Source organism: Sphaerodactylus townsendi, linkage group LG12, assembly GCF_021028975.2.
Source record: "Sphaerodactylus townsendi isolate TG3544 linkage group LG12, MPM_Stown_v2.3, whole genome shotgun sequence".
NCBI lineage: Eukaryota > Metazoa > Chordata > Lepidosauria > Squamata > Sphaerodactylidae > Sphaerodactylus > Sphaerodactylus townsendi.
Window position 1 is genome coordinate 243173 of NC_059436.1, and position 24464 is coordinate 267636.

Genomic DNA, 24464 nt, shown 5'->3' on the forward strand with positions numbered 1-24464 from the left:
ATAGCGACGTATCTAAGAAGTTTTTTTAAAAAACAAAACAAAAACAGAATGGCCACAAAATGGTGACCAGGAAGCATTTCTGAGGGGGTGAGTGTGGATTTTTGAAAACTTTTGCAAGATGTTTTCAGGGGCTTGTGTGGAAAGGGTTAGCTAACCAGGTCCAAGTTAGTGGCAGCACAGCTGGGTTTGCTCCTGGGCTGTTTTAAACCCCCCGGTTCCCCCTAAGGATAGAGTTGGGGACAGACTGCAATTTATCATATTTTGCTTACTGCCTATCCAGTTTCTGAATTCCCAACCTAATTCTGAACCAGATTTTTTGTGCTATTGTGGCTGGGTCTTTTGAACACGCATGAAGTTATCTTGTGCTGAATCAGACCACTGGTCTGTCAAGAGTCATCATTGTCTAATCTAAGCAGCAGCTCTTCAGGTCTCAGGTAGAGATCTCTCACATCTCCTATACCACAGGTGTCAAACATGCAGTCCTCCAGCATGATGCTGGCAGGGGATGATGGGAACTGTAGTCCATAACATCTGGAGGGCCGCGAGTTTGACACCTATGTGACCTATACCTAATGATTTTAACTGGGGATGCTGGGGTTTGAGCCTGCTACTGTATACCAAGCAGATCCTCTTCCACTGAGCTATACCTCCTCTTATTGCAACTTAAAGTTATACTGGCTAGAAACAAAAAAAAGAAGAAGTGAGGGGTGCAGTGGAGAAGCAGAGCATATAAAAGTCCCAGCTGAGCATTTTTGATGTTGTCACTAGTGAATTTTGATACATGTTCTCAGTGATGCACATAAAGGGGAAATGCAGCTTTCCCCCTCTGTCCTTCCCCTTAGGAGTTGTCAGGCCGTTCTGTTTGAGATGTTGCCTTGTCAGGATTCAGGGCTGACTGAAGCATGCGTGCCTAATCCCTAGATGCAGAGACTGCCGCAGAATAAGCAAAATGAAAACATGGGTCTGGTCAGCAGTGGGCTGGTTTCAAGTACTGGCAGGAGTTCCAAATCAACCCCCCACCTGGAGCCTTGACGCATCTTCATGGGTCCAGAGGAGGATAATGAACATTTAACGTTGCTGCGGGAGTGGCAAACAGCAGCGTAATAAGAGGCTCCCCTCTTGGGCACTTCAGACTGGGAGAAGTGCATTAAGTGTTGGTCTGGCTGCAAACACCACTGTGTAACTGTCTGGTCTGATTGTTGTCAGCAGACAATAAACCATCATGTGATGTTACTTAATGAGCTCCTTGGAATGTGACAATTGCAGGCTAGCAGTTCTTCTCTGGGCAGGCGACTCAGCCTCCCTGACTGGCCAAGCTGATTTGCGCTCCCTCCCTTTGAGTTGTTTGCTTTCACTTTGAGGTTTTTTTACTCTTGTCATGTAGGGTTGTTTTCCCCCCACGGGCAGCCCCACGTAGAGCACATCTCAGTAATTCAGTCTAAAGTTTACCACAGCATGCATCACGGTGGGGTGGCTGGGTCTCTTGGTGCTAAAAGGGGCAATCAGAATGATCCAGGCGTTGGAGCACTTTCTCCTCAAGGGGAAAAAAAATCATGAAGAAACTGAGATTAAAAGTTTAGAAAATACTGAACCCTGGGAAGAAAATAAAAATGTCACTCCTTCCTCTCTTTATAATGTTAGAATTAGATGTTACCCAATGAAGCTGAGTATTCAGGACAGACAAAAGGAAGCGCTTCTTCTTCACAGGGCATAATTAACTTATGGAACTCTCTGCCTCAAGATATGGCATTGGCTGGTCACTTACAAGCTTACAACTAAACTGCCCATTAGGCAACATATCTGTGTAAAAATTGCAGCTGTTTTTTGTTTTAAAGGAAATTTCTCACTCTTAGAGGGGGGGGGCATCTTGGCATGTGTGTTTCCCATCTGTCAATCAAGGCTGTGGGGAAGAGAAGGAGACCAGAAGGAGGAACTGTGGGACAGAATAAAGAAACAAAAAGGAGGGATGAAAGGGTAGAAATAGAAGTGTTAGGTATGTTTTGATGGGTTGTAGGTACTTTGCTTAGCATCTCCAACCCAAAGCCTGCTCTCTCTAGCAAGGCAGTATACAAACTGGGGAAAGCGGGTGACTCTGCCCAGGAGACAGGAAGTCTAGAATAATCTTAGGCCTGTCTTCTTGATGGACAGATAGGAAAAACCCATGTCAAGATGTCCTCCCTTCCTCAGAGTGGAAGGAACTCTTAAAGTAAGTGCCAGTGTTCCTTTTTGAGAGGAACCAAAGCAAATTACACTGGGCTGTGGCAATGGGAAAGGGGTTTAACACTTTCCACCTATAGCTGCTACTCTAATTGAATTCCCCAACTGATATTAACCACAGTGGGGGGAAAGCCACAGTCAGTAGCAACACTGTGTGCATGAGTGTTTTGGGGAAATGATTTGTATTTGGAAAATGGCAGACTGGGGAGGGTTAAAACTCCCCTCATCATCTCTAAGCCCCTGTACAAATCATACCCCCCCCCCTCAAAAAATGCTTTTTAGTACAACTATGCTTTTTAGTATCAACTATGTAAATATGTAGATGTTCCCAAAAAGGATAAAATGGAGATTGGAGTGCTGAATGATTGACCATCAGAACTAAACAGCATCCCTGTGTCCTGGAACAGTATAATACTGAAGACCAGTTGCTGGGATTAAAAGCAGAGAAAGGCTGTTGTCTTCCTGCGTTCTTTGTAGGCTTTCCAGAAGCATCTAAATAGGCACTGTGGGAATTTGGATGCTAGGCTAGATGGACATTTGTCTGATTCAGCAGTGCAAGAGATTCTTAGGCTCTTATTCTTATGCTCTTAATGGGCTGTCTGACTTTTGCCAGATGTGGAGAAGAATCTTATCACTGCCTTAATCTTCCTACTTGCCCAAATATCTCATGCAGAGGTGTGGTAAGTTTCTTCTCCACATTTGGCAATCAATAGAGATTATGACTAGCTTAGTTTATTAAGAGGTTTCATACACGTGCTGGGTAGTTCACACCTGACAAATGATCACCATATTCATTGTCTCTCCTTCCTTCTCTCTCTCCTTCCAATCTATTTCCTTAACAATGCTTTGGTTTTATTTAGGGACAATTTTTGAATCTCTTACCCTGTCCATGTTTACCTCAAAATCACTGTTTGGATTTTGTTTCTCTTTGGGGCAAATTGAATGATTCTTTATTCCCATGTCATTTTCTTTTGCTAGCACCAAATATTCCAAAAATTTATGCATTTCGATAAAATGCACACATTTTAATCTTATGGTTCATCAGTAAATCAGCACCGCACATTAGACATAATTGAACACATGAAGCTTTCTTATACTGGCAGACCATTGGTCTATCAAAATGGAAATTATCTAGTCTTACCTGCAGTTGCTCTCCAGGGTTTCAGGCAAACATCTTTCATGTCACCTGATTATTTTTTAAGCTAGAGGTGCTGGAAATTGAACGTGGAACTTTGTTCATGTAACAGAGTTGCTCTACATAGGGCCGGTTTGACCACTAGGAAAACCTAGCTGATTGTCTAGGGGTCAGATTTTTGAGGAACACACACACAAAAAGAGGCATCTCCTTAACTGATTTGGAGAAAGTTTGGCATTTTGGCTTCTAGACTCTCTATCTACTGACTCTGTTCTTTTATAGTTGCTGTGATGGAATGTGGAGAGCTATTGAAGAGCTTAACTATTTTTATTTTTACATTGTTTATTTTGAATGCCCAGTAAGCAAAATGTTCGTTCTAGACTTCTGGCTTTTCTCTCTAATGAAGTGGAGGATGACCTTGGGCCAGCCCTGAGTCTACCACTGAACCATTCATCTCCCCTAATGATATACACTGTTCTTATAAATATACATTGCATTTGAAAGCCTCAACATGCAGACAAATATGAACATATCTGCAGAGCCAACATTGAAAAGCAGAGAAGCGAAACCATTGACAAAAATATTTTAGAAGCAAAAAAGGGGGAAGATTCACTCATTGATAGGTTTTTTGGGGAGTTATTTGGATGTGTAGGACCCTTCAACCCACCCCCTATCTTAAATCTTTAGTGTGTGACTGGGTGCACTCGGGGGGAAGCAAGACAAGCGAACAGTTAATTTTACTTCTGGCAGCTTGCTGGTGAAGGAAATTGTCCACAGGGGACCATCCAGTTTAATATTCGAAAGAGCCAGCATGATGTAGTAGTAGTACAGAGTGTCACACCAGGATTTGGGATACCCAGCATGAATCCTCACTCTGCCATGGAAGCTTACTGAATGACCTTGGGCCAGTCAAACACACTCAACAAAAAATCAAGAAGGAGAGAATGATGTAAACTGTTTTTGAGGAGAGATCCGGGATATAAATTTGTGCATATGCACATAATATATATGCAAATTTATTAAAAATAAGTCTTAGGTCCAAACAAGGGCTGGCAATCCTACCACTACTCTGCTGAGCTCCAGTGGAGCTGAGCTAACAGAAGATGAGGAGTAGTTTGGATTTATATGCCACCTTTCTCTCCTGTAAGGAGACTCACCAGGGCTTACAAGCTCCTTTCCCTTCCTCTCCCCACAACAGACACCTTTTGAGATAGGTGGGGCTGAGAGAGTTCTGAAGAACTGTGATTGGCCCAAGGTCACCCAGCAGGAATGTAGGAGTGTGGAAACACATCTGGTTCACCAGATAAGCCTCTGCCACTCAGGTGGAGGAGTGGGGAATCAAACCCAGTTCTCCAGATTAGAGTCCACCTGCCCTTCACCACTGCACCATACAGGCTAATAATAAAAAAATTTCTGGTTGCTCTGGTGGTTGTGACTGATGGATGTTTGTGAGCTGAGCCTGTGCTTGGGTGAGGCAGGAATGGGTGTGAGACCAATTCCCACAGGTGCTGCTGCAATTAGCCCTCCCAGCTGAACCTGTTTGAGAGCCTAGAGCAGGTGCACATCTGCACCTTGATGTATCTCATGCAGGTGTGTGGGCAGCCTGGTTTCACACTGGGCCTGGCCTTCACCAGTTGAGCCACATCGTTCCAGTGCCCACACAACGTGAAAATTATGATGCAAGAAGTCACTGTAGCTTGACTCCAAAACTTCTGACAGCTTCCCCTCAATTCTGGCTTTTTCATAAACACACAATGCTCAATAAGTGAGCGGGCGGGCGGGGGGTAATTCCCACCTTTTTCCTGGTTGTTTGGCAGCCTGGCCCAAATTAAACTCCAAACAGGGATTAAACTGATTTCTCTTTCAGTGAGAGATTATGTGGTCATGTAGTAGCTGAGAATGTCAGCAGAATCCGAAGTAGACATTTCTGGGCCTGGTGCAGAGGGCAAATGCTGCGCCTTGTGAGTAGTGACTGACTCACATTCAGGGAGCTCTCAGGGAAGGTAAAGGAAGGCAGGAAAAGCAGCGCTGGCTGGAACCCACTTTCCTGGGTGGGATCCATGAACCTGTGATTCGCTGCCATGGCTACTGAGTGGGTTCTACTCAGTCCCTGATGCACTCCATGGACAGCTCCATCCTGGTCACCTCCATTTATACCCCTCCCCAGTTACAGCATTGAGCAGAAGTTAGAAGTCATCAGTTCAAATCTTGCCTCAGCCTTAAGAGCCACAGATTACAAAGACTTCGCTAAATGAGACGCTGAGAATTCTGTGGCCACAACAAAACCATTTTTCTTTGTAAAATGTTGTTATGAGAGACTGTTAAGAGGCCCATCTGAAGGGGGGGGGGTTCCTCTTCATCGCTGCTCCCTCCCCGGGCACTGAAACGTGCCGCTGAATGCCGCACCAGCACCCTGTTTCCACCAGCCTTTGCTGGCAGCCCCCCGGTGGGTTGCAGCCTGCACTTAAGCCAGCCTTGTTGGTTGGCATCAGTGTGGTTTGGCCTGTTGGGGCTTCTTGGTGGCAATGAGGCTCTTCAACCTCCCCACACCACTGGGAAGCTTCTTTGGGGGCAGTGTCCAGGCACAGCCACAGCACCACAGCTGGGTGTTTGGCTTATGGATGGAGCTGTCCTTCAGTTCGGGACAGCAGTGTGGTGGTGGTTCCTACCTCCTGTGCCAATCCGAATTTACCCTATGGAGGCACTATTTGCCATACTGACATATTGTATGCATGCTTTGTCTAGTGGAGCAAACAGCAGTTCTGCAAGGTCGTTTTGGGGCGTGACACAGTACTGTGTGTGTTTGTATATGCACATGTGTGCATGCAGCTTAGGGGAGTTTAAACTTGAACCCCTATGCTGTATTTCCAAGCCACACAAAGCTCCTACAAATGCTTGGCTGCTCCGTACACAACTGCCATCATAACATCTCACCTAGTTAGGCGTGAAAGTGATATAACTGGAACATCTCAGAAAGCTGACAAGAAGAAAGTACGTTAGATTCCTTTGAAATGTGGCATTGCAGAAGAGTTTTATGGATACTGTGGACCACCCAAAAGACAAATAAGTGTGTTCTGGATCAAATCAAGCCTGAACTGCCCCTAGAAGCTAAAATGACCAAACTGAGGCTATTTACTTTTGGTCACATTATGAGAAGACGAGAAGGACATTAGGAAAAGTTGAATACAGCCAGAAGAGAGGAAAATGCAACACAAGATAGATAGACTCTGAAGGAACCGTGGCCCTTCATTTGACTTGACTTGAACAAGACTGTTAACAATAGGATATTTTGGTTGTTAATTCATAGGGTCGCCATGAGTTGGAAGCAACTTGACAGTACTTAACACGCACATGTCAGAGACTCATATACATTCTAGGAACCCCAGACTTGAAAGATGTTTATTGGACCAAGGTTAATCAGTGAGCTTTGCAGCTGAGAAGCAGTAAATAACAACACGGATTGAGAATACCTCAACTGAGAAGACATTCAAACCCAGAACTCTGTAAATCATGTCTAATGTTCTATCTACTATACTAAAATGCATGCACGAAGCAGCCTTATATTTATATTTATATGCTAAGCATTACTATTCTGTTTTTTCCTAAATGCAAATCTAAACAATTAAGAGCAAACTATGTACGTGCAGTTCCGCTTGCCCTGTCACATATGGTGATATAAGAGTGGGGAACTGGCCAGCCAAGGAACTAACCAGCTGTGTAAGGGAGTGGGCTGTACCCTGATGCTCTTTGGCCTTTCTAGGAAGAAAACATGCTGATGGCATCTTTTGTCATTCTGCTCTGAGGGGGGGGGAGCTTTGTCACCCTCTGTCCCCACTTCCATTTGTCCACTTTTGTTTTTTAAATTCCAAATTAGAGGATTGAAAAGAGCTTTTAACAGATCCCCCCCCACCAATTCAGGGGGGGGGAGGGTCCTGCTCTGTTCTCCTGGGATTCTCATCATCTTTGCAGCTGTTCCCTTGTTCTCTGGAAGGAGAGAAATGGGGTGGGGGGAGGCAGGATCCTGCTTGTTCCCCAGTCTTCACTGTGGAGAGGTTTGGGGGAGAGGTGAAAGGACAGGTTGGAAGTGTCTGGCTGAAGCAGAACAACTTTGCAGGCATCAGAACCTAAGCATCATTGACCAGATTCAGAGGTGGATGTATCATAAAGGGGGTGGAAGAGTAGCAGAATGGAATGGTAGACTGGATAAGACAGCCAGATCTGATCCACCACAAAGGCCCGGATACACAAGCCTCATTGAAATGGAGAGCTTCTTGAGGGATCATCCCTGTGCTAATTAGGGAAAGGTGGGGTGCCTTTTAGATTTTCTAACTCAGGAGATAAAAAATATTTTGGGCTAGCCCTGATGGTTTATGGCAGGATGTATTGTTCTTGCAAATACTTCAGTAATCACTATGGAGGATCACTGTGTGCGTATGGCGTACTTTGAAGTCCCTTCTTATGGTGACCCTATGAATTAATGATTTCCAAAATGTGCTGTGACTAATAGCCTTGCCTGGGTTTTGCAAACCGAAGGCTGTGACTTCCTTTATTGAGTCCATCCATCTCATGTTTGATCTTTCTCTTTTCCCACTGCCTTTAACTTTTCCAAATATTGTAGCCTTTTCCAATGAGCCTTGTCTTCTCACGATGTGATCAAAGTTGGCGGTGAAAAGGGCAGCCGACTTACGCTGACCTGGTAGGGTTTTCAAGGCAAGAGGTGAATAGAGATGGATTGCCAAAGCCTGACTCTGCATAGCACTCCTGGACTTCCAGGGTGGTCTCTCATCCAAGTTATTAACCAGGACTGACCCCCCCTTAGCATCTGAGAACTGACAAGACTGAGCTAGCCTGCATCATCCAGGTCAGAGGTGACCAAAGTTATCTTTCATGTTTAAAAAATGGGATAATATTTGGGCACTGTGTGCAGAGAAGTGAAAATGTTAACGCTAGATGGAATGTTTATGCACTGACTTAAAGATGGTTTTGAAAGATCACCACCCAACGAATGCACAATCTTCCCATCTTTGACTGGCCAAATAGGTTTGGTAGGGTAGTCTTTTCCATTGTTTCAAAAACCTGCATACTATGAAAAGCAAAACCTCTCAAATGCTCTCACAAATGAGAGTCTCCAGTTCAGTGTCACTTGCTCAGGAATAGGCCAGTCTCCTTCATACTATAGGTCACACTATATTTAGTTGAGAGATTTTATTTGGCAGCTGTATCGGCCAGAATTCATGGCAGGAAACAAAACATAATACATAATTCACTAGAAAGCATATGACCGAATAGCCTCAAATACAACAGAACATTCATTTATTTACTACATTTTTATTCTACTCTACCTTTAAAGAGATCAATGCTTTGTACCTGTTTCTCTAGTCCTCAATTTTATCCTTGAAACTAATGTGAAGACTAATGTGAAGTCCAGGTGCTCAGGAGCAGCAGCAGCAGAAGGCCATTGCTTTCACATCCTGCACATGAGCTCCCAAAGACACCTGGTGGGCCACTGTGAGTAGCAGAGTGCTGGACTAGATGGACTCTGGTCTGATCCAGCAGGCTCTTCCTTATGTTCTTATGTTCTTATGAAGTGGCAGACTGGGGTCTGGGAGATTCAGGTTCAGATTCCCATTGTGCCATGGAAGCTTGCTGGGTGACCTTGGCCCAGACACACAACACACACACACCCCTACCTACCTACCTTGCAGGGTTGTTGTAAAAACACTATAGCATTCCCCAGTGAGTGTCCTTTTTGTGAAATAAGGTCAAGCAGAAGCATAATTCAGGACATCAGAGCAGGTGACAAGCTACTTGTTTTCTCTTGCATTATAACACAACATTGTTAGTCTGAACTGCCCTTGTTATGTTGACAGATGCTGATCTATTGACTGTAGTAAATAATTGTTGGTGGTGATGGCAATAAGCATTTCTGACCCACAGCCTATCCATGGGGAGGCCTTCTGCACAAAGTGGCAATGAAAAGGGGTAGTGTTGGTGTGCATGCGGACACTGGTAGGTGTATTTATCTGCATCAGCTGCCCAAATCACTTTTGGCTGGTCTTGAATCATGCCAGTAGGCAGGCAAAACTTGATGCGAGTCATGGCTCACATCCAGAGCTAGCTCACCAGTGGAAAACAGATCTTAAAATCTCTCACAAAGGGGGAAACAAACTGCAGTGCCCCCCTCCCCCAACATTATTCCCTCCTGTGTGGAGTTTTGCCCATCATCCTGACAACCTGGAAATGATGGAAGAAGATACAGCACCAGCTGCCTTTCTCTGCAAGAGGGTTTCCTTTGCTTATATAACAAGCCTCTTTTGAATGTGATGGTGCCTAGCTAGACGTTACTTTCACATACCCAGTGTCCCATTTAAACTAAGCCTTCCACCACAGTATAAGCATTGTTAGCATGCCAGGAACAAGTAACCGGGATGAGAGTTACAGTGGTGCGCTGAAGTGGCATACAGAGTCGCTTTGCAGAGAGAATGGCCCAGTTTAAAGAAAAGACGCTGGGTCACAAAATCACATGAGTAATTTCTTCTGCCCATTACGGGAAGAAGAGTAGCAATGAGACTACAAGTGGTACCGGGAAAAGTTGGAAATCCTTGGTTCCTTATTTTAAGCATGCTTTTCCAAAGACCGTCTTTCAACAGCAGAACACATAACTTGCAACAGTTTACAGGAATGGATGTTTTTACACCAATCGTTTGCTTTCGTGCACTTCCTGTCTTCTAACTGTCATTTACTGAATTCTGAAAAATGGTAGCCAATTTGTAGAAGGCTGAAAAATTGCCTCCTGAGGAGGGTGAAATTTGGCAAAGAAGTGTACAAATTGGCAAGAAAGGAAGCACAGGAGTAAACTTGCCTGCTTGAGAGTATCATGCAAGTTCATAGAGGGCTTCTTCTTTAGTAAATTACATCATGTAATTTACATGTTACATAAAAGGGATGCCTTTGAAAATGGTCCAGATTCTTCATCTGTTACAAAACATTGCTGCCCATCTATTGACAAGGGAGGCTTTAAACCATTATAAACCATTAAGGTTCTCTGCCCAGACCCTGTTCCCCCCAGGCTCCACCCCAAATTGCCAGCAATTTCTCAACCCACAGTTGGCAACCCTAGATGCTATAGTGATCTGTCAATTGCTATTTTGTTTAAAAGGCAGGAAAAAACCTTCCTTTGTTGGTGAGGGAAACCACAGTCATGGGAAGTTAAGGCAAGGAAAATGCAGAAGGGAGAACTGCCCTGTGAATATTATCAATGCCACGGTCAATCTCTGCATTCACAGCAGACATAGCAGTTACACAGAGAATCATTTCCATGTGGAAACCGCTCTAGAAGTCCACACTCTGGCCTTTCAAATTTCAGATGAAGTGGAAGATCAGGTAACTGCAGTTTCTCGTAGCTTGTGCCTTCTCTGGAAGGAACACATGGAATTCACCGCCACAAGATATAGTAATGGATATCGGCTTACATCGCTTTGAAAGGGGATTTGGTGAATTTGTGCTGGATTGATCTATCAGCAGCTATTAGCCCTGATGGCTAAAATGCTGCTTCTAGAATCAGAGGCACTAAACCTCTGAATAGCAATGTCAGGGAGCCTTTGTACTGTGCTTGTGGGTTTACCAAGAACGTATGGTAAGCCATTTCAGGAAACTTGAAGTTGAACCAGATGGACCTCTGTTTTATCCTGCCAGACCCTTCTGATGGGAGAAGCACAATGGGCTTATCTTCTGCTTCCTCAGTGAGGCTAAAGGCATAATATGAATCTCCAGAATGTGACCCAGCCACTTAATTCTACCACTCCTAGAGCTGTCAAAGATTTGGGCAACTGTCTGATGTGCCCTTCTCTGGACACTCCTGAACACCTGAAGCTGCCTGTTGAGTCAGACCACTGATCTATCAAGGAAACTCTGACCAGGTTGCCGGGGAAGAGGTATTTCACAGCACCTGCCACCTAATCCATTTAACTTGAGAAGGTGGGGATTGGCGCTACCACCTTCTGCGGGCAACACAGATTATCTGCTACTGAGACTCTCCCTAAATCAGTTTTATGGCCATGATGGTTTCCCAAAAATGCAGGGGCATACTATCCAGGGGGACATACAGGGTCAAATGTCCCCAGGCTGCAACCATTTAGTCCCGTGGGGGTGGAAAATCACCTCCCACACCACATCCCTCCTCCTTCCCCCCAGGTCCATACATTGACTTCAAGACCTGGTGCAAAAAAAGTTGTTTGGTTGTGGTGGGGGAGGGCAGCCACCTACACGGTTGGTGGGGCAGGAAAACTCAGATTTTGCACTGGGCTACATTTTCCCAAGGTACGCCTCTGCAAAAATGTGGTCAGTTGGCCATCAATCCATGTTGTTCCCTCTCATCAGGGATTGCAAAGTGTCATTGGCTGGAAGAAAACTTGGCTTCCTGCCTAAGACCAAGCGGGACAGGGTCCATTTTTGATAGACAGCTTTTTTAGTGTAGTATTTAATGTTGACCTATTTCAGGTCTTGTGGGAGGAAACGGAGGATATAAATACAGAGTGCCAAATAAAAAAACTGCAGCATTGACTTTGCAGTCTTTTTCTCATGATTTATTCCCCCCCCCCCCCCCAAACACAAGCATAGAATGAGATGGAGGTTCATTAATAGTCAAGACCTTGTCCTGCAAAGAATTCATGATTCCAACTTTTTTGGTAGTGGGAGAAGACAGAACTTCGGTGCTTATAATAATATTTGCACAATGTGCAGAAATTCAACCTGAAGTCATTTTCAGCATGGAAACAGACTGGATTAGACCAGCTGCACTTGTTAAATTTTTGCCTGACAAAGGTCTTTCCATGGCAAGAGAGAAAAAGGTGTGATGAAATACACCAAGCCTTCTGTCCTCTGCGGGTCCAGTTAAAATCCACGGGCTTTCTTGCAAGGACACATGCATAGAATGGAATGGAAGGTCAGACTTCCAGAGAAGATGCCGCTTTGACTGGTTTGAGCTTTTAGTAGTTCCTGGTGACACTTTACAGAAACTGGCGAAAAGCCGGCATTAGTGCAGACAAGTTCTAGCACCTGCTTCCCCCAAAGCTCTGGGGACCTTTAATTCGACAGGTGGACTAGTTTGGATTCATTTTTAATCCACTACTCTTGATAACAGTGAGGATCAGTAAGGGAAAGCTTGCCTTTGGCAAAGAGAAGCAGCCTCTCCATTTCCCTCAGTTCTCCTCCTCGGCCTATTGCTTTCATTTCATCTTCTTGTATGTTTCAGTGGATCTGCAATAAGTCTTATGAATGAAGATCCAATTATTATTCTCTCCTTTCCCCCTTTTTTTGTATCACGTTTAAAAATAATTTTTAAAATCGTAGGCTGTTTCCGCACGGGAGGAATACAGCGTCCCTGGGGAGGGGTTTGCATGGCCGACGGCCTCGCAACCCCCGAGCGGTGCGAAGCCGCTGTTTCTGAACCTCGCTCCCTGAGCGAGGTTTTTCAGAAACAGCGGCTTCCAAACGTTGCAGTGAGATCGGCAGCGGCTGGAAGGTGCCATCCCGCCCCCTTTCACCAATGCTTTACCATCCCTCCTACCTTCCGGCGTGTCGCCCAGGCCAGGGGACACGCCCCCCCCCACTGCCCTGTGACTCCAGAGCTGTCACGCAGGGCAGGGGGCGTGGCCTGGGCGACGCGCCAGAAGGTAAGAGGGACAGTAAGGCGTTCGGGGGACGGCTCAGCCTCTGTGCAGGCTGCGCCATCTTCCCCGCCCCTACTGGGACCATCTGTGCGAACGGTCCTGGGGGGGGTGCGTTGGCGTCATTTACACCAACGCACCCCTGCAGCGTGGCTGTGCATAAAGGACCATTGAAAAAGGGAATTCTTAGGAGGTCACAGAGGGTGACCTAACCCCACCCACAGACCTCACTGTAGCCTAACTCTGGGACCTGTTTCTGGGGCAAGAGTTCAAGCCCTGAAAACAGAATGTGCCACAATAAAGCCCTTTTGGGATAGGGCGGTATAAAAATCTAACTAATAAATAAAATAAATTAAGTAAATAAAATAAAGACAACGCTTTTGAGCATGAGCTACACAGAGAACCAGTGTGGTAGAGTGGCCAAAGTGTCCAGTCAACATCTGGGAGGCCCAAATTCAAATCCCCACTTCACCATGCGAGCTTGTTGGATAACCCTGGGCAGATACACACACACTCTCTCTCAGCCTAACCTACCTCACAGAAAGGGTGTGTGTGTTGCTGTGGAGATAAAATGGAAGAGGAGATAATAATGTTGTAACTATGTGCAGGGCATCTTTCCTTTACTGCTGACTATCCCGCACACCTTTCAGTTTCGAAGACACTTGGTAAACAGCTCATGCTTCGTGTACAATCTTCCAAATGATTGACATTTGTGGCTTCTAGGCCACCTAGTTTTCTGGTCAACTTCTCACTACTAGCCAATTTACTCCACACTTTTTTCTAAAGGTAAACAATGTCACCAGCTCATAAACATGTTTACTCAAAACAGGGGCAACCTGGGAAATTAAAAATGGCTCTGGAGCAAGCCACACTGAGGAGACCTTGCTGTACTGCAGAGCCACACAGCTCAGTGGTATCAATAGCGGGCATTGGCTAACCCATTGCCTGCAAACTGGCATTGCCTGCAAACCCCCCTCCCCCCTCGCACTGACAGAATTGTTGGGCTTGGTTCTACTTGCTCCTCAGCTCAGCATCAGGTGTTTTCCAAAGAAGTGGCCCAGAAGGATCTCTCCCTCTAAGCAAAATGGCCAGGACGTACAAGGCTAATTGAAATCAGCCGGATTTACCTGTCTGTTTATTTGGAAATAAATCTTATCGACCAAAGTGGGGGTTACTTCCATGTAAATATGCCAACAGCATTGGAGTAGGAGTACAGCCGGATCCTAATTCACGGGGGGGGGGGGGGAGGTGCGCGCGCGCGCTCTGAGTTAGATGGAGTTGGTTCCTACCTAAGTATGCATAAGATTACAGCTTTACTGGGGAAAGAGCCCCATTGAGCACTGGAGGATTACATCAGGGTTTGGGCTGCTGTGGCTCTCTGTTTTGGCAGCAGACCCACCGGTGGACTTCCAAGGGGACGCGCAGAGCCTCCCGGGTGTCCCGAGCAGAGGAACAAGTGGACAAGGCAGCAACATCCCAAAGTTCAGCGCAGTTTGCATCCAAATCCCGAGGCTTCGGATTGCAACCTTTGTAGGGAGATGGTCGCACGGGCATGTGAGGGGCTTCCTTCCGAGTAAGCCTGTCCACGGTCCGGGTGCAACAGCGTGGGCGCTTTCGGCAGGGAGGGAACGGCTCTTGCCTCCATTCTGCTCTCCCGCAGACAGGCCAGGCAGGCAGGCAGGCAGGCAGGCGGCGAAGCAGCAGCATTGCGGTGCGGGGAAGGCGGCGAGGCGGGCAGGCAGGCAGCCAGAGAGAGGCGCGGGCAGGCGGAGAGGCGGGAGGCGGGGCCGGGCGGCAGGGGTGGGAGGGACTCAGTTCCGCTTGCTGCTGCTGCTGCTGCTGCGCTGCGCGAAGGGGACGGCTGGTCCGGGGCACCGGTGGCGGCTGCTGCTGGAGCGAGAGTAGCGCCAGGCGGGGAGCCGGCCCGGAGCGCAGCACTCAGCCTCCCGGTTTGTCGAGGCGCCTGCCCTTCCCAGCCGGGGCCCCGAGCACGGAGAGCGGTTTCTGGTTCCACCGGGACTGTGAGCGCAGGAGGACCGCGCGCCTATTGTTCGCCCGGGCACCGGCGGCGGGGGTAGGGGGCGTTTTTTGGAAGGGGCCTCGAGAGGGACGTGTGGGAGCAGCGCCGGGCGTTGCCAGGGTAGGGGGACGATCCCCCCTGTGCCTTCTCCGAGAGCGGACCGATCCACCGGGTAAGTCCTCCTCCGTCTGGCCGCGTGTGCGCCTGCCTGCCTGCCTGCCTGCCTTCCTCCCGGCGGCTGGAAAACTTTCCTCCAAACTTTGCGATTCCCAGCCGAGGGCTCAGCAAGAGCCTTGGTGAAGGGCGGCCGGGGGGCGCTGGAAAACCCGACGCTCCTTCATCCCCCCCCCCGTCCCGATTTGATTCCCGTCTCACTCCCTTCCGAGGAGATGGGGGGGGGGGTCGCGAGATGAAAACTGGCAAACTTCCCGCTGCTTTCCAGCTGAGCCAGGTTCTCCATCGCCCCCGGCGTCTGGTGCCTGGCGGTGCAGCGAGTGCGGCGCTGAGGCCTGCAAGCGCCGGGTATCTCGCGCTCGTTTCTCCCGCTGGCAGCCCGGGGCGATGCACCAGGCGAGCGAGGTGCGCTGCGGAACTTCTCCGGCGCAAGAGTTGTTGGCGCAGCGCCCGCGGGCCAGGGACGGAGGCTGCGCGGGGGCGGCCGCCCGGCAGCGGGCAGGGATGCGCGGGGCGAAATCCTCAGCCCCAGCGGAGCGTGCGTGGGTGTCCCTTTGGCTGGCCCGCGGCGTGGCAGGAAGAGCGAGCCGAGCCTGTCTGCTGCGGGCGAGGATGACCTGCCTCTCCTGGCCAGCTCTCAGCGCCGATAGGCCAGACCTCGCCTGGCTCGTTGTGGTTAGCGTGGTTAAAGGCTTCCCCGCATTGTGGTCAGTGTTGGTTTTCTAAAACGCGAGTGATGCTGCTGGGCTCGGGCCTGCCTGGTCACATCCCGAGCTTGCATTCTCCTCTCCTCAATCCACAGCTGGTGCAGTGACTTGTGAATAGGCACTCTCCACATGCTCAGAGTTTATGACTGTGAAAAGAAGGTCTGTTCCCTGACTTTTCCCCTCTACAAGGTGTGCACCTGGCGGGGGTCCTATGCCTCTGTAATGTACTGCACATGCTGTGAAGCATATGAGCAGCAATTCTGGATTGACTGGGCAGTATATGTATGATGTGTATGTTTCTGGTGGCCATAGGATCAAAGTGCAAACTCTGAGCAAGTGAAGGGGTTAGGCTTTCCGGCACTCCATTTTAATGACATGATGAGTGGGGGGGGGGGGGTGTTCTTCAAAGTTTCCTTCCTAAAAACTGTTGGCAGACCAAGAACAGCATGCCTGTGTGTGCAATTTGTCTTGGCCCTAGATATGCCCTTAGCAGAACATTGTCATCTACTAACATTGAAAATCCATTTGTCCCTAAAGAATGCTTGGTGTGTGTGTTTAAAAGCTGGCTGGCTGCAAGCAGGCATCAAGGTGACATCCATGCCCAGGAACTTTCTGGTGTCAAATCTGTTCCTCACTTTTTGCAAGGCTGTCTTAGCAGAAGCAATGGAACCCCTTGCCTCTTGACACCTTCTATGGTGCTTGGCACGGGTAAGGTTTTCAGATCGCAATTGTTCTTGCTTGCTTGGAACTTGCATTGGAGTTTTGTTCTGCGTTTCTTTCCCAACTAGTTTGGTCGTTTACAGGGAGGAGATGATGTTCTTGTTACATGGTTTTTTTAAAAAAAGGAGCAAAGTACCTTTTGGCACATTCAAGACGAACAGCTCCACTGTGGCATAAGCTTTCATGAACTCCAGCCTACTTTCTCAGATGTGCTCAGTTGGCAAATACACACAGGGTGGAAAATGGAAACAATTAAACCAGAAGGCCATGAAACATAAGAGGTACAGGAGGTCTGTGACATTTTTGTGCAAATATATATACAAGATAAGAACAGCGTGACCCGTTTCTATCTTCTTCAGGGGGTAGTTGCATTAAGCTGTTGCCACCAAAACACACAAGAATCTCATGATACTTTAAAGACTTGCAATATTTTATATAGCCTGCTTTTGAATAGGATTCTAACCACAAAAGCCTGCACTGTGAACTTTTAAGGTGCTGGGAGACTCTTGGCTGTTGAGGGTTTTCCAGGCTGTGTTTGCTGCAACAGATGATCTCTCTGGCATTTGTTACATGTGCAATATGATGGCAACCTGCTTGTGGGGGTGGGGGGGGGGAGGATGAAAACAGTGTACCTGGTAGGCTTGTGAGCTCAGAGATATCCTGATGAATTCAATGGGGCTTACTTGTGTTTTCAGATCTCAGCAAGCACTGCCACAGAAATAAGTGCTAAAAGGCATAACTAACTGATTACATTCCAAAATAGTATCTGTGCTACAGTGCAATTCTGAGCAAAGTTGTAACAAAGCAGGGTAATCTTAGTATGTTGCAGTGAAAACTTGAAGGATCCTTCAGTCTCTTAAAGCTGGACAGATTTATGACTGGAGAAGCTTGTGTGAACTGAACCCATTTTTGTCAGTCTTGTGCCACAATAAATATGTTCACCTTTGAGATGCTGCTGCAGTCTCAGTTTTAGCATCTTAAATATTGCTTTGTGCTTCTCCAGGGGCAGATTTTCCACGGTCTGGTGGGCTATTTTGATAGAAGGAGTTTTTATACAGTGTTAAATAAACGTAAAACCAGCATGTATATAGTGCCAGTCCTTAAAGGAGTATCCACCCCCTCCCCAATTCACATTTAACAGCATGCATTCACTACCCCACCTTCCCTGACTGCTTCTTGCCTACTGCAAAATTCAGATTTCTATCATTTGTTCTGACTGCAGTAATGAGGCCCCCACTTTGGTTGATTGGATGGGTTTAGTACCCAGTAGCCACCACTCTTTAATGTTAGATTAGGAAACCTTATCTACCCATGGTTTTGCTTTAAAGAAGTACATTCACTTTTAAGTATATGAAAGGCTGAAATGCCTTGTTCAACAGTCAGCACTGATATTTTTAATATTTTGTGTCAACATTGTGATAGGTGTTGAACAGAATGTAGACCTGAGATAATCCCTACCTGTAGCAGGTACTATCTACACAGATGAGACCCAATTAATGCTTTTTGGAGACACAGAGATGTCACAATGGAGAGACAAAACAGGCCATTCCTTGTTTTAAAATGCTGAGCAGCATCCACAGAAAGTATAGCGCTTTAAATGCTGGGATGCAGACACCCATGTTCCCCACACTGGTCCGATACTTTGTGCCCAGTAAACTACCAAAGCCAAATCTTTGTCAAATGTGAAGTTCGTCAGGTGATAGTGCACCTTCCACCACATTTGCTTGCAATAGTATGAATGCTTTCAAGAGCTGCATTGTATTTTCCAACAGAAACATGGAAGAAGTAGTTGGTGTTTAGCTACACAGGAGAGAGCCAGGTTAGTTGACAAAATGGTGAGATTTTTGAGCTGGGAATCCTTCAGTTTTAGATGGGTCAGGCTTGCTTCCAAGTGAGCAAGTCAAAGGTTTTGAGCTGTCTGTTGTCTAAGATGGTAGTTTGATGGTAGTTTGATGGAGCAGGCGTCCCATATCTCTTCTGCATCAGCTGCTACGTTTTTCCATTTTACCAGATAAAAATGTCCATTTCCTTCATTGTCGCAAGTCGTTTACGATGTATTGGCTGGACTGTTGGACTGTGGAGTCCTGGATTCAAGTCTCCATGTAGCCATGAAGCTAGCTGGATGACTTTAATCCTGCGACTTCTGCTCAAACTACCCTCTGTTACAGGGCTGTTGTGAAGGTGAGATGGAGTAAGGGAACCTTGAACAAAAACCTGAATTTCTTGGAAGAGTGGAAGGCTGAAAATGCAGTGAGCAGATCACTGATGGGATAGGGTCGGGCACCTTCTGTGTATGATGCAGGTTCCATGCAGACCAAGCAAATCCTTGAGGATCCCCACATAAACAGAGGGAAAGATCCTTCTCTGCTAGAGACCCTGGAGGCCAGCCCAAATAGCTGAACCCGCTTGTTTGTTTTCATAATAGGGCTGTTTGTTCTTATGGCCCATTGACGTACTACAGTATCCATTTAGTATCTTTCTCTGTTTCTCTGAATCAGAGAAACAGCTGTTCTCTTTACCTTGTAGATCAGAGTTTGGATTTCCCTGCCGAAGCAGATTAGTGGTTCTGCTTTAAGAAAATTGTATTGTGGGCAGAAGTAGCGCTTTCAGCCACGGCTTCTGTTCTGCTAAAATTATCTTCTTTGGTCTGGAGAAATCAACTGCAGCTACCATAAACAACTTTCACTTGGCTTTGATAACCTTATCAAATTTGAATTAAGGTGTAGATAATAAAATTTTGTGAAAAGCTTTTTAGATAAAAAGAAGTATTGTGTGTGTGTTTCATACAAGCATTTCAGTTTTCAATGTTGATGTGTTTGGGAAGACCAAGGGGCTGTTGCCATCTGATATCATGAGGGATCTCTCTGAAAGCAGGCAAGTCCTGCTCCCCGCAATCACCAGACTAGTACTGTGAAAACAGAATGACTCCTTCAAAAGTTCTTGGCCATCCCTCATCTAAATTGCATGATTTTCTACCAAAGTATGTATACGGATTGTTCTGTTTTGAGCTGGAGAGTTGGGTTGGTGGGCTTTCTCAGTTAATTCTGGTTCTGCCACTTAAATTCTCACACGTATATGACTCTTGAAGACTCTTGTGTGCAGATAACCTGTAAATGTTGCATGCCATCTTGCTGTATCTCACATTCAGTACTTCCCAATGGGAATCACCTTTCAAATCAGTTCATGTGAACCAGAGCTAACTCATAGACTTTGACTAAACAGGATGTGCTATTCTGTTTATTCATGACTGAGTAAATCTTAATCTGGAGGGAAACATTTGGTTAAGATTTACTCAGCCTCTTTTGTAGAACTGAAAAAGAAGAGCTTTCTTTATATTGGGAACCTTGAGGCTATGTGAGTTCTGTGAAAGAGCCAGATTTGTTATTTTGACTGTCAAAATAAAGCAGATTTCTATACTCTTTTCCACCAAAAGATGACAGTAGAGCTGTATATCAATCCACCATTTCCTGGACCGTCTTTGTTCTAGAATGCTCCACTTGGGTCCTAGTGTCTACCTAGTTCTGTCCCCAAGGTACTAGGACCCAAGCGGAGCATTCTAGAACAAAGAAGGTCCAGGAAATGGCGGATTAATATATAGTTCTACTGTCATCGTTCGGTGGCCAAATGATGAGCTTCAAAGTGTATGATAATATGTGGTGAAGTGTCACAAGCAAGAGAGGTGGGGTGGGGTGACTGAGTTGGACTTCCCATGAGTGGTGGATGTGGTCTGGCCAGGAACCCAAGATCACTGGCAGGGGTTGGGAGGATAGAGTCTCCAGATCCGCACTGGAAAACTCCTGTGGATTGGGGATGAAGCCTGGGGAGGACAAGGACAGTGCCATAGAGTCCACCCTTCAAAACATCCATTTTCTGCAGGAGAACCTGTCTCTGAAGTCTAGAGATGAGCAGAAACTCCAGGGGATCCCCAGATCCCACCTGGAGGCTGCCATCCCTAGGTGGAGGGGGCTTTACTTATAGCACTTCCTCTTTCTACCAGATGGAGAATACATTATTTAAGACAGCAAAAGTGTGGAGATTTGTATCTGTTAAATGCTAGCTTTGTACAAGTTGCAAAATCAACGTTTTCTTGGTTTACTGTGCAGCTCATGAGTTTTAAGAGGTCAGTTGTTGCACGCCAGTCCTTGTGAGATTATCGTGGTGTGAAGCTGCTTTAGGGTTCATCTAGCTCAGCACTCTGACAACCCTTTTCTCTGGTGTCTGGTTCTTTCCAGACACCTGTGAGGTGAGATCCAGGAACTGAACCTGGGCCTTTCCGGTTGCAAAGGATGTGCTCTACCGCTGGAACACATCTGCTCCCCTGAAATATTAATTTGCCTTATGCTGAATTAGACCATTTGGTCCAGTATCGTTCAGCCCTCTGGAATCTTGCTGCTTGCAATCCTGTGGTTAGAACCTAAGACTTTCTACATGCTGATCACATGTTCAGTTTCCAAGTCATACTCATTTATATAGGTTTGTCTTAATTCCAGTGCATCAAATCTTGCTTGAGGCAGTTGTGAGAATTATCAGTTCTTCTGAACAAACCTGTTTGAGGCAAGAGAGAATTGTATCACTCATGTTGGGAGACACTGTTCTGGGAGACAGTGACTTGACTGAGGTATTCTTATTTGCAAAGTGACATGAAGAACATGGCAGGACAACACCAGGAGGTGACAGCTATGTTTCTCCAGCTGTCTCAGGTTCATGAAACTGGTTGATAGTAAATGATGACATTGCCCCTTGGAAGCAGTACCCATGGTTTGTGTTGTTTGCAATTTGGGGAGTAGAAGCTGGTGTTCAGAGAGTGGTATCTTACCATGAGAAGATATAATTCTATTTTTGGAAATAGGAAGTGTGACTTAGATGGAGCCCAGGTGTGCATGGGTAGAGCTTATCAGAGAATTTTCCCATGCAAAAAAAAGCTTAACTGTAAGACCCTGAAGATATGCTTTATGTTTCGTGTGTAAATGAGTTTTAAATTACCCCAGCTGTCATTGTTGCTTCCAAGGAACCCTGAAATTTGAATATGAGCTGAGCACTCTGGACTGGCGCCTTCCATATTCCCATTTTCTGAACTACAGTTCCCAGGAAGTTATGTTAATTAAACTGGCTTAAATGTACAACCCCAGTATCTTTCTTCGGAGAATCTGATGTCGCAAAGCTACATATATTTATTTGGAGGCAAAATCCTAGTAGAATGAACAGGTTCCAACATCCTAGTAGAATGAACAGGTTCTAGGTTCCATGTGGCAGTAATGTCAGTTTTATAAAGGATTCAAAATACTTCACATACATCCTGTAAACTTGCCAATATAACTATGTGAGAATTATTATCTCCATGTTGTTAACTGGGTGTGCTGAGAGAGAGAGAGAGAGAGAGTAGCTATTTGAATTCATTTATGGTAGAAGCAGACTAAAACTGAGACACTGAAGCGCCTGTGTTAGTATACCAGTAATTTAAAAGGAAGTTAATAGTTAAGCCAAGGCTGCCTTTCAAGGGCCTCTTTCCATCTTAATCTGTCTACCGTGAAATTCAGGTGTGTTGCAAAGCATGAAAAGCATTCTAATTCAACCTCTCATTTCCGACTGTGCTCTTCAGTTCATACAGTGCACCAGCAAAGATGTCATGCTTCATGTGTGCCATGTGGTATACTCGTTGCTATTCTCCGTCTGCATGGTTCATGGGACCATGGGTGTGCTCTCCTATGGGTGTGGGGTTTTTTTTTGTGCTGTTGAAGGCTTTCAGGCCAGAATCAAGTGGCTGTTGATCTTACTGTGACATGCCTCTGAAGATTGCTGTCATAGATGTGGCTGAAACATTAGGAGCAAAAACTTCCAGGCCACGGCCACACAGCCTGGAAAACCCACAACAACCAGCTGCTTGTTTTTTGTTTGGTATTCCTAAATCTTCTCACTGAATCTAAGAGGACTACCCTGTGAGCTTCCAAGGGCCTGCATGTGTTTGAAAACTAGCAAAGGGAGAGGGGCAAAGAATGTATGCCTTTAATTGAAAATGGCCTGCAATAAGCCTGTCTTCCAGCCTTTCAAATGCTAGTAGGTTGTATGCATTTGAGTGAATATTTATTGATAAAAGGGTCTCATTGCTGGTTGTAATGTCAGACATTCCTTTGGGTGTCTTTGAGCAATGGGATGACATACAGATACCAGAAATATAAGTTGGATTAAAAAAAAAACACCATGTCAGAACAGGCCCAGAGAGAGGGGGCTTGAAATGCACCACCAAGCTCCAGTCGATGGATTCCTGTGTACTCCTTTTTTTGCCTGTACATCCCTCGGCCCTGCTCAGTGTAAATGATTGTGCAGAGGGGGAAGAAAAGAGAGGAATGGGGAGTCTGCCAAGTCTTGGCTCTGTTGAAGCTTGTCGCATATTTCTTTGGCAGGAGGCCATCTTCCCCCACACATGAGCACTTTCCTTCCGTAATCTCAGGGGTGGCTGGCATGCATTGGTAACCCTCCATTGTCGTCGTCACAGAGGATTAAAATACATCAAGACAACTTCTGACTGGAATAGGAAAGAAGCCGCAGCTTGTGAATTAGACATCAGCTTCTTGGTGAAGTGCATGTCTGTGTCCTCAGTCACACCCCATCCCTGTTCTGCCTCGGAGTAAGGAGCGCAAAGCCCAACTCTGGTTTTGGGGAGAATCAGAAGTCTAATTGCCCCTTTGCACTCAGGGACTTGTCATTTCTCAAAACAGGAGCTGAACTGGTATTTGTTTCTGAAGCAGCCGCCCCAGGCAGCCATTTTGAAATACGTTAATGGCTGCAGAACTGGGACCTTAGCCATAGGATGGAGTTTGCTGGGAAGATTTCCTGCACAAGCCCCAGGAAATATGAATGAGCACAGTATTCTGTTAAATCCATTGGGGATTTTGTCTGGGAATGGGCACACTGGTTGTGCCTCATGTTGATTAATGGGAGAAGGGGGAAGGTATCATCCCAGTTACAGTGGCTGGGCTGGCCCTGACTGCTATTTCTCTTCCAGTTAATTGGTGATAGAGATGGCAGCCTCCAGGTGTGACGTGGGGACCCCCCAGAATTACAGCTCATCTCCAAACTTCAGAAATCAGTTCCCTGGAGAAAACGGATGCTTTGGAGGGTGGACTGTATAGCATCGTATCCCACTGAGGATCCTGTCTTCCCCAGATTCCATTCCCAAGGTTTCTGAAGTTTCACAACCTGCCCCACCATCCCCTGCTGGTGGTCATGGGGGACCTGAAATTCCTGATTGTTGGCCCAAAGTAAATAGCACTCCTACAACTGAAGATCTTTATGCTGACTGAGGATTGCTCCAGTGCTGGCTGACTATGTCTCCCCTACCTGATATGTTTTTTTTATTTTGCTCATTAATGCCTGTTTATTGGTTTAGTAGTACCTGCTTATTATACCTTCAGGGAAATCAAAACATCATACATGGTTCTGCCTTCCTCGTTTTATCATGTGAGGTAGTCAAGGTCACCCAGGAAGCTCCTGATCATAGTCCACCATTTTAACCCAGGGATCTGCAACCTGTGATTCTAGATCCAAACCTGGCTCTGCGCAGAATTGAATATGGTTCCTCACAAAAAGAAAACCAAATCTTTAAGGTTATACTGGAGATGTTAGTAAAAGCCAGAAAGTGAATGGATCTGAAGGGATTCTTTGTGATGCTTTACATAAAGGGAAATGCGGTGAACAGTTGCCAGTAATTTGAGTGCTAAGTGTGAGCAGTAGACCAATTGCCAAGGGTGCTCCGTTGTATATTTACAATTCATTGTGAGATTTTATGGGTGCCACTTCCTTATAAAGACTCCCATCACCCAGTG

The 24464-nt window shown here is 46.2% G+C and overlaps 1 protein-coding gene across 4 annotated transcripts in view; it reads left to right on the forward strand.

Moving 5' to 3' along the window:
• Positions 1 to 24464, forward strand: part of FGFR1 (fibroblast growth factor receptor 1) — a 163307-nt gene that overhangs the window by 59536 nt on the left and 79307 nt on the right. For 3 of the 4 annotated variants that reach the window (XM_048511965.1, XM_048511969.1, XM_048511970.1), the window contains exon 1: positions 14843 to 15212. The exons of the other annotated variant lie outside the window; for it this stretch is intronic. The gene's annotated coding sequence lies outside the window, so the exon portion shown is untranslated. Of the gene's footprint in view, positions 1 to 14842; positions 15213 to 24464 lie in introns of those variants that run through there. 4 annotated transcript variants of the gene reach the window in all.